This window comes from Epinephelus lanceolatus, chromosome 3 (genome assembly GCF_041903045.1).
Source record: "Epinephelus lanceolatus isolate andai-2023 chromosome 3, ASM4190304v1, whole genome shotgun sequence".
In the NCBI taxonomy this organism is placed as follows: Eukaryota; Metazoa; Chordata; class Actinopteri; order Perciformes; family Serranidae; genus Epinephelus; species Epinephelus lanceolatus.
This window is the reverse complement of record NC_135736.1, coordinates 7843823-7857497: the sequence shown is the minus strand read 5'-3', so window position 1 is coordinate 7857497 and position 13675 is coordinate 7843823. Positions and strand designations below refer to the sequence as shown.

At 40.1% G+C, this 13675-nt stretch overlaps 1 protein-coding gene across 13 annotated transcripts in view; it reads left to right on the top strand.

Moving 5' to 3' along the window:
* The window catches only part of rbm47 (RNA binding motif protein 47), a 40598-nt gene that overhangs the window by 5462 nt on the left and 21461 nt on the right, over positions 1-13675 (top strand). Inside the window, exon 1 of one of the 13 annotated variants that reach the window (XM_078164183.1) lies at positions 12126-12333. The exons of 11 other annotated variants lie outside the window; for them this stretch is intronic. The gene's annotated coding sequence lies outside the window, so the exon portion shown is untranslated. Of the gene's footprint in view, positions 1-12125; positions 12346-13675 lie in introns of those variants that run through there. One more of the 13 variants, XM_033623704.2, reaches the window with a different exon arrangement.

The following is a 13675-nucleotide window of genomic DNA, read 5'->3' as shown; positions in this document are numbered from 1 at the left end:
ACGTCAGGGTATTTCTGCCATTGCTCCTGACAGTCATTATTAACTCACCACAAGACCACAGGAGGTCCTCAACTGGTAGACACAAGATGCATAGGTTGTTTTGAAAAGATGACCAATGCTGTCTGTTTTCTGTCGAGGACAGTCTGTAATTTGTTCAAGTTTTTTTTTTTTAAATAGTATTAATATCTTGGAGACAGGGTTGGGCAGACTGTTGTCTTTGGGACTATTTCTTCAGTTGACAGTAGTTCCGTTCACAGTGATTATCCAAAGTAACAGGGACAGTATTAAATGTAATTAGTTATTCACGTAGGAGGCAGAAGTCTCAGACATTTCAAAACCAGGTCAAATGAAATCCAAACTATGTGCATGGATTAATAGAACCAGACCTGTGTGACCAAACACACTCTTACTTACTCGTACTTTCCTGAACACAATGATCTGAGACATTGTGCAACTGCCTCTCCTCTGAGAAACGTGGCAGGAACGATGCACACTGTTGAGTGTGTAAACAGGTGGCATCCACTCACTGTGAAGGCTGGATCAACACTCCTCCTCCTCCTTCCCCCCTTTCTCCCTACACCCCCGCCTTCTCCCGCTCAACCTTTGACCCCTGCGTAACCCCTCCACCCCCCTCCTGTGTGGTGACACTGCTGAACCCTCCCTCCTCTCCTCCCTCCTTCCCTCCTTCCCTCCTCTGTCCTTCAACCTGCTCGTACACTAATGCTGTTATCATGCTTCATTTCACGGCTAGTTTCCTCCTCCTCCTACTCCTCCTCTTGCCTTCTTCAGCTAAATGGCAGTTTTTAAGGGTTAGATCGAGTGAAGACACTGAAGACAACTCAAAAGCCCACATGTACATTAAAGGCATCGCTGACTGCTGTAACTGTTCCTCTTGTCCATGCTGGCTGTGAAGAGATGTCTTCCTTATGGATACTTTATTGAAACTGCTTTAAGAGGAGATGTATGGACAGGAGGAACAACTCCAGCAGCTGATAACTGTGTAAATGTACATGTGGTTCATGCTGGTATTGTTTTAAAAATGTGAACCTATCAATTTTCTTGCTTGCACACACAAACATGCAGAGAGCATCCAGTTGCCTCACGCTCACACAGGCTCTTCACTGCATACCTGTTGCTACACACAATGGGCTAGTTGTCTGGACAGCAGGCCAAGAGGCAAGGTGCATGTGTGTGTGTGTGTGTGTGTGTGTGTGTGTGTTAACAGTGGGTGATTTGATTCTGGCAGAGAAGGCAGGCAAATGCAAGTGGTGTTGAGGGGTGTGTGTTTGTGTGTGTGGAAATGAGAAAGTTTGGTGGACAAGAAACTACCAGAACAACAATGCATCTCGTGATAGGAACCAAAACACCCACACGTGAACACACACACGCAAGCACACGCACACACACACATGCACCTACTCTGCGCCCCCCTCCCCGCCTTGTCAGAATGGAATGTTCCATGGGCTGAGACTGACTCTGTGAACCCATTCACAAAACTGACACGAAGTAGCCATACTCAGGCCACACACACACACACACACACACACACACACTGTTTTTAGTGTGTCCTTCGTCTTCTCTCTCTCTCTCTTATGTTCTCACACTCCCTCTCCCTCCCTTCTTTTTGTTTGATGAGAAGTTTCAGCAGGTGAACAGGTGGATTACAGCGTTTTAGTTTCTCAGGATGATTTTTTTTGGCTTGTCATAAAACTCTTGTTTCGCGTGACACTGTTTAGCAGTTTAGCTATTGTGTGTTCAGGGATCTGTATTTAGAGGGGCGTAATAGCTGGAGTTGGCTGACGCTGAATTCCACCAGCTTTTCATTTAGCTCTTATCTGCCTGTTTTACTTCCCCATCTCACTTTCCTAGTCGTTCTGTGTGTGTGTGTGTGTGTGTGTGTGTGTGCGCGCAGGAATAATTCGCTTTTCCAGGAAACCAGGAATGGTGAAAATTGCAGGTTTAAGATTGCCAGAAGATAATATGTCTGTACATGGGTGTTGATGAAGGTGATAGTACAACTATTACTAGTCAACACTCCATGATCTACTCTTTTGCAAGTTGTAATTATTATTGCTTACTGAATTATTATCCTGCCATTTATTGCAATAATGAGATGCTACACACAGGGGGAAAGGGTCATTCAGAAGCTTTGAGTGAATTGTTTTCAGTTACAGTGGTTTTTACCTGAAAAAACTGAGTCGGATTAAAGATTTGGCAGGGGAATATCTTTCAAGGATGTAATATAGACACTCAGGCTTGTTGTACCTTGTTTTAAAAATAGCCAGGGTGTGCTGAAAAGAAAACTAGTTTGCACAAAGCATCGCCCTACCAGAGACAAAAGTGTTCATGGCTGCAATTAACGTCTGACATAATAGAGAGACACAATGAATCATACAAATTGGGATGTTGACGGTAAACAGACTGCATTTATGTCAAGCTTTTCTAGTCTTAGCAACCACTTAAATTACTTTACACTACAGGCACCATTCATCCATTCATCCACTGATGGCCATACAAGGTGCCATCTGCTCATCAGATAATCATTCTCGTATACTCACAGGGAGAAATTAGGAGCAATTTGGGGTTCAGTATCTTGCCGACTGGCAATTCAACATTTAAAGTGAGGGTTAAAGCTGCGACCTTCTGATTGGTAGACACCCCACTGTGCACATTTTGCACTTAGGTGTACCCACAAAAAGGAATGGATATAGTCAGTAGGTGATCTGATAGGAAACAAGGGTGGACGCCATCTATTTCAACTGTTGCAGCATTTGTAGCAGAGATTGAGCGACCAGTAAACTCACTGACCAATTGCATAGGCTAAATCATGTCACGTGATGCTACTCAGGCAATTAAATCTGCCTTCTGGTGAGCATTGCGACCTGAGTATGTGAGATACCTACACAGGGGAGGGACAATACGAAAGATCACAGTTGGAGGAGTGAGTCAAATAAAAATAATTTCACATGGTGTGTTCTAAAGAGAGAAAAGTAGACAGTGAAAACAGCTTTTTATCAAGAACTGACATACTCTTACATGTACATCCTTCTCACGGGCAGTTAAAAACCAGTACTTCTCATCATATGTTCAGAGACAACATACTTAGCCAAATCCCTGAGGGCACAGAAAACAAACCATATCAGTCAATCATCAATTCATTTAGGGGGCGTGGGTCTGTCACCCGTGTTGAAAATTAACAGATTGCCTATTGTGTATAGTGGTGTTAGCAGTGAAAAAAATATGTGAAATACTTTATAAAACTTTAAAATACTTTCAATTCTTTGAAAAAGCCCCAAAAATATATCATGCAGAACCAAGCTCTTATTTATGTAGTTTGGGCCATCATTCATGTATTCATTAGTGTAACATCTCACTCACAGCTTTAAGGCTTGAAAGCAAACACTGACACGTCTCATTTGACGCTTGTTTATTGATGCTCCTGTGGCACACTGCAGGTATCAGATTTGAAATGCCAACACCACAGAGCCAGCAGTATCTTAGGGAAAAGGTCACTGTTTAGGCAACATTATTGTATATTACGGATATACCCATTAATATTCTATACATTTCTATTTGAGTAATAATAAAAACTGCAGTTTATACTTTTATTATGATACTTTATTTCTTTAGTAAAATATATGGGAGAAAAAAACCCTTACCTTTTTTTCTGTTTAGCGCTCCCCAAACTGTGGCTGCAGAAAAACAGCATTGGTCGCTGCATTCTTAATTGACCCCCTGAAATGGAAACAAGGTCGGAGTAGGGACGTCAAAGCAGTTTGACGCACATTATGATATTTTTAGTCCGTGCTCCGCCATTGTAAACAAAAGGTGTACTTTAAAACTAGTGCACTGGTAGCTTTCAGTGTGTTTGGGCAATTGCTGGTGAAAGACAACAATGTAGTGACACCGCTTTAACAGGAAGTGCTTTGGTACAAGCAGCAGGAGCCATCACATGATGAGACAGGTGAACTGGAGGCAAAACAAATATGTCCATTACAAACTGCTTTGTAAAACTTCATGTATGCATGTTTATATTAAAATGGGCCCTTTTGTGCTTTTCTGTATTTTGTGGCTCATATGGTGTTACAGTGAAGGATGATTAAACTTGACCTAAGTGTCAAATAATGATGTAAACATACATAAAAGTAAGCAAAAACCTCAGACTTCAGTCTGTTCTGAATGCTTGGTTTTCAACAGGTTTTTTTTCCATTCTGGCTTCAGGATGACATCATACTGTGTCGAATTTCCTTATATGGTCATCTGCTAAAAATGTAATCTTGAATCTCTCAAATGTTATAAATCGCTCCTAGATTTTAGAGTGTACTCGAGTCCTTCTGGAAAATGTCCAGTTGTATTTAGAAGTTTTACTGGCGATTTTTTACAGTAGACAAGTACTGATATTCTCCGTTACAGTCATTCCCCAGCTGCAACACTGTTAACATACATGTACCGACATGCTAACATCAGGCAAACATGTAAACTCAGTTGCAGATGTTGTTAATTACTCCCTGACTTTGGATCATATTATTCCTTAGCTGCAATGATGGCGCAGAGATCCTAAGATATGGAAGACCCAGAAACACTGACCAATCAAAGCAGGGCTTTTTCAAGAGGGGATCTTAAAGAGACAGGCTCTTCAGACAGAAGGTGAATACAGGTGTTCCAGCACAGACAGTGTGAGAAAATAAAGTGTTTTTTGACCATTTGTTCTAGGAGAAACCTTAGATACAAGTATGAACCTGAAAATGAGTATAATAGGCCCTCTTTAAATACAATAGGTAAAATGTACCGCAGTCTAAGTTGGATTTGAAATAGACAGTGTGGGCACTATAGTCAATGTTCACCTTTGCCTTCTTTTCAAAAAAAGAGATTTACATATTGTGGCTGAAGTGTGAATTTAACAGCTGATTTATTTACAACCCGTCAGACTGTCTGGACTGTTCAGGTTGTCTAAATGGACTCCACATAACCAAAAAAAACCAAATCGTAAAAATTATGGAATTTATCTATCCAGTTGTCATCTCAGATCTATTCATTCTGTTCAGTTCCTTTATTTAAACTCAATGCTGGTTATACTCTATCACATGATGGTCAGTGTTGTTTCCCAGGGTTGGGAGAGAGGACAGTCACACATGTTGACGTTACAATGGTTACTGGTTACTGACCAGATAATTACTGGCGTCAATGTGGTTAGAAGTCATGAGGATGACTCTGTATCTCTTTCTAATGTGCTTTAGTCTCTTTAGCTCCTTCAAATCTTGTCTCCATCTCTCTCTCTTTTTCTCTCTCTCTCCTTCCTCGTCTCTTTGACCTTGGCAGTGATTGTAGCACCTAAACACACAATGCTCCTGCGCTGCTATTGGTTAGTGACAAGCCACATGACTGCAGTGTCAGCTGACAAAATTCTAGGCAAAAGGGGAAACTTCTTTCATCAGGATGGAAGAAAAAATGCAGGACTTTAATGTCAGATCCTGTGTGTGTGTGTGTGTGTGTGTGTGTGTGTGCGTGTGCGTGTGCAGTGGGAGGGTAAAAAGGCTCTTGTTTTGTGCTGAGTCATTTTTGTTAATCATAAGTGGGACACAGGGATTGGTTGACAGTAGTTACAGGATGTGAGGTGACCCTTTGAATGAGGAAGTGTTGCAACAAAACAGAGTTGTACTTTTCCCTGTTGGATCAAATGCAGTTCAACAGGAAAGTCTTAAGTCAAGTTGCAAGTCCTGTACTTTAAGTTTTGAATCCTAAACAAGTAATAATGCGCTCTTCACCAAATATAATGTACAAAGTTGATTAAATCGTAGGCACAACTGCAATTTTGCAAGTAACATCAGCTGACTTACAGTAAATCCGCCTGTCCCTTTACGCACACGCACGCACACACACGCACGCACACACACGCACGCACACACACACACACACACACACACACACACACACACACACACACTCTACCTGTGAGTTGTGTGTGCTCATGTACAACTGTGTGACACCCTGTGGTGTTTGCTCCCTAAGTTGGGACACTGGGGGTCAGTTGAGGTTGAGGAGCTCGAATAAACAGTTTAGATCAGTTTTTTAAGTCTTTGCATTTCAAGTTTCGCCTCTACTGGATTTGAAAAAAATATTTTATTTTGTTACTGAAGCTTTATGTGTTTTATGTTGTTTTAATCAAAAAAGTGCTACTAAGGTGTCAGAAACAGAGGAGTAGGCCATTACAGTAATTATATGTATTTCTTAAATGCTAGATTTAGTTCTAGTTTTCTAGAAGTTTCAATTTCTATTTTGTGGAAATGAAAATTAGCTCATCTTTCATTTTGTTTCAGTTTTAGTTACAGTGAAATTAGCAGTGATTATAGAAAATAAGTGTCGCACATTCTGGCTCCATATGCATTTCTTCTATTTTGATGATGATGTTTTGACCCTTGGGCCCTCTTTAAGATCAGTTATACTAATGTTGAAGAAGGCCCAAAGGCTGAAACCTCATCATCAAAATAAAAATAATAAAGGCTTGTTCCTAGTGATTTTTTTGTTCTTTACAATCAATAAACTCATTTAAATGAATGCTGTATATTGTCTGTAAGGAAAAGACAACCAGCCATTTGAAGAACAATTAATCACCTAACATGTACAGATACATAACACATTAAAACAGGATTGTTGAGGAACTCAATGTGTTAACAGTATGGTTATATGCACATTAGATAGTTAGTAACATTAACTGTAAAATAAGACACCAGGGTATATCAGCATGTGATTTCTTATTGTTTCAACTAGCCTGTACACTACAACAGCAATAGAATTACTGAAATTCATTTACGGCTTTAATTTTTGGTGTACTGCCCCAAGACTTTCAGTGGCCCCATCGGGCCACCACTATGAAACATTTCTGGGGGCGTCACTGCTGCTGATGCACTGCAAAACATAACGAATGTTTTTAAAAATACATTTCATGTGTGTGTTGATGTCAAGGCAGTAAGTTTCTATGACCCACATTTTAATCATTTCTAAACAGAATTATCAGCTTGAAGGGCTCCTGATACCAAGTGGAAACTGACACACAGTATAGCGTGTGTGTATGTGTGTGTGTGTGAACATGCATGTATGAGTGATACCAAGTGGAAACCTTCTTAGAATAAACATTTATAGCAATGCCTCAGCCAGTATTATTATTTTTCTTGCACAAACAAATACAGTGTGATGAAGATAAGTCTGTTGAACAATAACTGTTAATTTTAAAGATTACAGCACAGAAAATATGAGGTAATAGGAAGTTTCAATCGTTGAAATTTAAATGATTAAACCCAAAATAATGAAAAAAAAAACTATCTGTACATAAAATGCTGTCATTGGGACGTGCTGTATTTTCCTGCCATGCAATCTCTTTTTGTGTATCTGTAAACATGCACAGCTATAGCGTACTATATGTGACATTGATATCTGTGAATGTGTGTATCTGGTTGTCTCAGCTAGGTTGGCAACCAGGTGGCAGATTCTTCTTCAGACTTTATCACCCCCCTATCTGTCTCAGTGACCGTTGCAAAACTGTTTGTGTGCAGCTTCTTATAGTTGTGTGTGGGTTCATATTGGACCAGTCGGGCCAGTTCCCCCATGTCTCTCTGTCTGTCTCCGTTAACACCACACTGATGGCTATCTTCACAGCTGTCTGCATTCTTCAGTGTATGACTTGTGTCTTTATTACTTTTGTATTATTCTCATTATCATGATCGTAATGTTGTTGGATTGTGTTTTTCTTTTTTTTTTACTAACTGTGAGAACTTTCTCATCAGAGAGGGTTCTCTTTTGTAAGCAGATTGAAGTGTTCAACTTAAATCTATTCAAGTGTTTGTCTACAACCATAACTCCTCCTGTAGGCACCCATAAGTGGATGCTGCTGTATTAATAAATAGTGAATGACAATAAAATGAAAAACAGCTAATGATATAAAATGCATCTTCATTGGAGAAGTCAGAGTTGTAGACTCGAGTCACATGACTTGGACTGAAGTCAGAATCGAATCACAAATCTGATGACTATAGACTTTTTCTCGCCTTGGGAAGCATATGCATGGTGGAAATTAATTTAGTACATTTACTTAAGTACTGTACTTCACTTCAAGTTCAAGATTCTTTTAATTTGTATTTGTGTTTAATGCTTCAATACTTCTACTCCTCTACATCTAAGAGGTAAATGTTTTACTTTTTACTGCACTACATTTGCGTGACAGCTTTAGTTAGGATTCAGATTACAGGTTTTCATCCCCTTCCTGTCCAGTGAAAACCCCGGTATTACTAGATATGTTGATTTTAAATGTTTGAGATGAACAGGACACACGCTACAAACATATGTTGATCTTATAGGGAACATTTTACAACCCAGTACTTTTACTTTTCATATACGTTGAGCACAATTTGCTGAAGTATGGTTTTGAATGCAGGACTTGTAACTGTGGTAGAGTAATTTCATAGTGTAGTCGTAGTACTTTTACTGAAGTAAACAATCTGAATATTTCTTCCACCACTGCCAATATGTAGTATTGAGCTGTACAAATAAACTCTTTACTTGACTTAATGTGTGTGTGTGTGTGTGTGTGTGTGTGTGTGAGAGAGAGAGAGAGAGTGTGTTTGTATGATATAGTGTGCTGGTAATAAAGTAATCTTGGTCGCTGAATCACGCTCTCCTCCACCTTTAAAACAGATTTATGGCTGCGTATGGCCTTCACTCCAACCTTATTACACCCTGTTAGACAAGAGAATACATTTCTCCATCTCTAAACTTTGAACTGGCTATCTCCATATACTGTGTGTGTGTGTGTGTGTGTGTGTGTGTGTGTGTGTGTTGCCAAAAAGGCGAGAATCAGTGATTGCATGTCCTTCATTAACAGAGTCATTGGTTAATGTGTTACTTGTACAATGGCAACAGCACACACACATGCTCACACACACTTGTACTGGAGTAGAACGACACCCCGTCTGATAAGAGCATACAGGTCTCGTTCTCCCCTTAAGGGCTGTTTAAGGTTATGTACACTTGCACACATTGTCAGCGTGATCTCCTTCCTATTCTCTCTGACCCTCTCTGTGTTTCTGGCAAATATGACTGGAATGTGACAGCTTTAGTCTAGTTTGAATTGTCGTTTATCTCTATTGTGTGTGAGAATGTCAGTCAAAGTGACTTTCAGTTCATACTTAATGCACCCTGGGAAAAAACAAGCATGTTAAGTGGACAGAAATTCAAGGTGTACAAATGCCCTGAGTGGTTACATTGCAGCCTGTTTCGCCACTGTTGGCTGCAGTCAATACCAGACCAATTTTAAATTTTTTTGTCCTCATTAGTCAGTTTGACACAGAAACATGGTAAAATAAGGTCCAGGTTGAAAAATACTGAAGTTTCCCTTTAATACCTGGATCACTTAGAAGAGGTCCATTTGCACGCTGTGGCAAAAACAAAAACATGTTGTTTGAAGATCAAAGAAACATTTGGCTACCATGCTGATGAAATACTTTGATTATCACGCATGGATGGTTTACTCAATGGACCTACCAAGCATAGGCCCCCTGGACTTCACCAGCAAAATGTCACACGAAGAGACACCTACCAACCCAGAAGAGCACAAAGAAACAAAAAACAACCACAAAGAGACACAAAAGGACCTGAAAGAGACAGAAAACAACTACAAAGAAATGCAAAACAGCTGTACAGGGGCTAAAGAGACTCACAACGACTGCGAAACGGAATAAACAACCACAAAATCACACAAAATGACCACAAAGAGACTTAAAGCAGCTACAAAGAGATACAAGGCGACCACAAAGAGACACAAAACCACAGAAATGTGTAACAACTACAAAGAGTCACAAAACAACAACATAAAGAGGCTCAACAACTATAAAGTCTGTGTGTCTTGCTCCTGTGTGGAGGAGGTTGTGGGGCCTTCTGCATGTCTGTGCCCAGGGGCCTGTTGTCTCATAATCCGTCCGTGTTATCAAGCCACGCTAGCATTCAAAGCAGCTGAAAAATCCAAAGTAATCCCAGTAAAACCTGTAAAATTCAGCCGTCAACAGATTTATCCCAAAAATGCCTCAGGCAGAGATTAGGTAAAGTCATCTCTTCTGATTTATGTCCTTTCTCTGCACTGTTTGAATTATTGAGTCTTTATTGACCTACACGTTTTTTTGTCTAACAAGCCTGAAGATATTCAAAAAAGTAAATATTTAGTTTAATGAAAAATGGAGATTCTCTGAGTAAAAGTGATCTCAAATACTGCCAGCTGAAGTGACTGGGATGAAGTGCTGCCACTTGTCCACACTCTCAAGGACTGGCCATATTTGTCAATCCACCACTGTGGTCTGAGCTGATATATCTTTGTAACTACTGGATGGATTGCCATGAAATTTAGTAGAGACATTCATGGTTCCCAGATGATGAATTCTACCAAATATGGTGATCTTCTGACCTTTATTCAAGTCAAAGTTTTTAGTTGCCCAATACTTTGGTTTATGATCAAATACCTCCAAAACTGATGGCATTCCCATCGCCCATCACAATGCTAATTAACAACTTTACCAGACTAAAGCCCCTTTCCCACCGGATAAAAACACCACTAACATCTGATTTTTGTCTTTAGAGGGAAAGGTTACAATTGGCTTTCATTCCCAGGACAAATGACTCTGCAGTAATCAGTAGTATTTATCAGCTCCAGCTGTTTTCAGTAGTGATGGAAACATGACACATATGTCAATGCATTAGTACTCATCCCCCACTGAAATAAGTGCATATATGCAGGGTTTTTTTAAATGTAGAGTGAAAATGTTACCATTGGACTTCTTGTTTATATCCCCTACTTATTACGCCCCTCAAACTCTGTGTCAAATCATTTGGAACAATGTTCAAGCACTGCTTGGACAGAGACAGATGGACTTTATGGCTAAGATGACAAAGAGTTGCAGAAATTACTGACAATTGTGACAGAAAGGGGTTGAAAATTAAACCCCTCTCTTACTGGACAAAAGCCCACAAACACTTGCTAATAGCTGGCTTTTGCCTTTAATGGGAAAGACAAGACAAATGACTCTGCCGCAGTCACAGGTATTTTTCAGCTCCAGCTCTCATCAGCAGTGATAAAAACATTACATCTGGGTGAATGCACTAATTTTGCCCCTTTTTCAGCGTGATACAATGACATACTGCCAATAAAATACTGTTCATCTCCATCCATGCAGCACTCAAACATCTTTCCAAATTAGTTCGCACCAAGTTTGAAAGAAAGACTGAATAAGTGAGAAATATACAAAAACAAGTAACCACCGTAACATTTTCACTGGCCTCCATGCTGCTTTCTACTGTTTCATAACCTGTTTTCCACTGCATCGATGACATTGAACGTGCCATTGTCTAATGCAGAGCCGGGTACACTGCTCTAGTCTTCCAGCAATGGTAAAGGAGTCTACAGTCCCATGCTGCTTTCTACTGTTTACTAACCCTGTTTTCTAGAGTGTTTGTGACACTGAACGTGACACACCAGAAATAACACAGAAAGGCAAACTTGTCTACTGGCAGTGGGAAATAAGTCTATTACTCATTTTTAACAGGCTTTCCTGTGTGTAAAAAACCTGCAAGTACGCGTAGACTCTTTTACCATATTTTTGGTGTAAAAAGAGTATAACATGGTGTACATGGTAAACATACCTCCTAAACATCTGCATGTTAGCAGTCTCATGTTAACATTCAGCTCAAAGCACTGTTTTTTAGGCCTTAACTAGAAAGACGAAAGTGACAACAAGCCGCTAACATGTTGACACTAAATCTTGTTTTAAAAATAGTTTCATTTTTATTCACTGTTCAAATTCTGACTCAGATTATCATTACTATTATTATTCTGGGCTGGTCCATTTTGTTTCTGTGAGTATGTCTACACACTCAAACACTAGCTCATGACTTTTCCCTGATTGTCGTCAGTCATCACCTTTCGTCACACCCTCTGCCCTTTTATCCCTTCCCTTCTCCTTTGTCTTATTCCTTATCAGCTGAGAGAGAGAGAGAGATTGAAGGAGGGAGGAAAAAAGGTGGGGGGTTACCTGTACTGAGTGGCCCCACCTCTCTCTTCATTGAGAATGGGTAAACACTAAACCACCTTTGCTTACCTCCACACTCAAACACCCAGACGCAGGCAGGCAGGCGAGGAGACTCTCTTACTGCTGCAGCGTGTCAACAACAGTGAAGAGTGAATGGACAGAGAGAGATAGAGTTTTAGACAAGTGTGATTGTTCAAAGTGATTCCCAAAAGCAAAACGTACCTTCATCTGCATCTTTTCGGCCTGCTCATCGATATCTGCTCCTCAGGTTGGGATACAGGTACTGTGTTCATGTCAACCCTCAAGTGTGTTTCTGTCTTTTGCTGAAATCATCTCGTTTAAGTTTCTTTGAAAACTTGTCATCAGTTCTTGTTGTTGCATCACTCTATCATTTAAACCTTTTGTTTTCTTTAAAATCACTTTTGACCCACAAAACTCTTGTCTTAAAAAAATCAGCTTGTTAGCAAAAGGTTGCACCTCTGAAACTACTGGGTATCTTTATGATGGATGATATGATAGTAAAAATGTTGGAAAGCACATTTGTTTGATCCTCTTGATGATCAAACCTTACAGTCTTTTGATGGATTTGTCTTGGTGCCCATTTTCTCTCTTCTCATGGAGGAAATCCATAAGAAGAGACTGTGTCCATGAGAAGGACACAGTTACCAAACTCCCCAGTTTCACTGCTTCATCAGAGCTGAAATGATTGGAAACTGACAACAGAGGCACTTAAACCAATCAGATTTAAATGGAGATCAAGATGTCCTTACAATGAAACCAGTGGAACCAGCGGAGTGGCATGGCACTGCATTTGTGTGTGTGTGTGTGTGTGTGTGTGTTCAGGGTGGGGGATAAAAATGCTTCAGTGACGATATGGAGAGAGAGGCTGGTAGGCTATTATTATAGGCCATAGACTTCCGGGTTCTCTGTCATATAATATATGGACTTTTACCCTGGTGAGGAGAGCTGTTTGTTGTGCGTGTATGTATGTGTGTGTGTGTGTGTGTGTGTGTGTGTGAGAGAGAGAGAGAGAGAGAAATCCAGTGATCTGCTGCTAAATTGAATTAATTTAAGTTGCATTCAAGGCTAAACATGCAGTGAACATATGACATTATTGGCTGCTTTTTATGACTCAGTTCACTTTCATTTGTAAGAGTTCATATAAGTTACAGGTAAACCATTCTTTCATTCAAACCTTTATTTAAGCCTTAAAATTCTTTGAGGTTCCCCCCATTTGCCATAATGTGGAGATAAAACAAATGCTTGGATTGACAGAAATGCTATTTCAGTTGCACGTTTCTGACATTGTGCCATTGTAGTCTGACACGTTCTCTTACCTATGTTTGTTGACTGGGTGGGACGCTGTTTGGTTATAAAAGTGTGCCTGAAGGTTAGCTCTTTTCTAAGCCTGCGCAGTGAGTTTGAGAGTAAAGGATGGTGGAAAAAACAAAACAAGGTTATATGCAAATATTTGGGTCTTATTAAGTGGCACCCTTAAGAGGGTGGTGGTGGTGGTGGTGGTGGTGGTTGGTGGGGGGGCATAGCCACCCTAATAAAAATTTCTGCCCGCCTACTGGATGCCAACATTACTCTCTTTAAGGCATTCATTG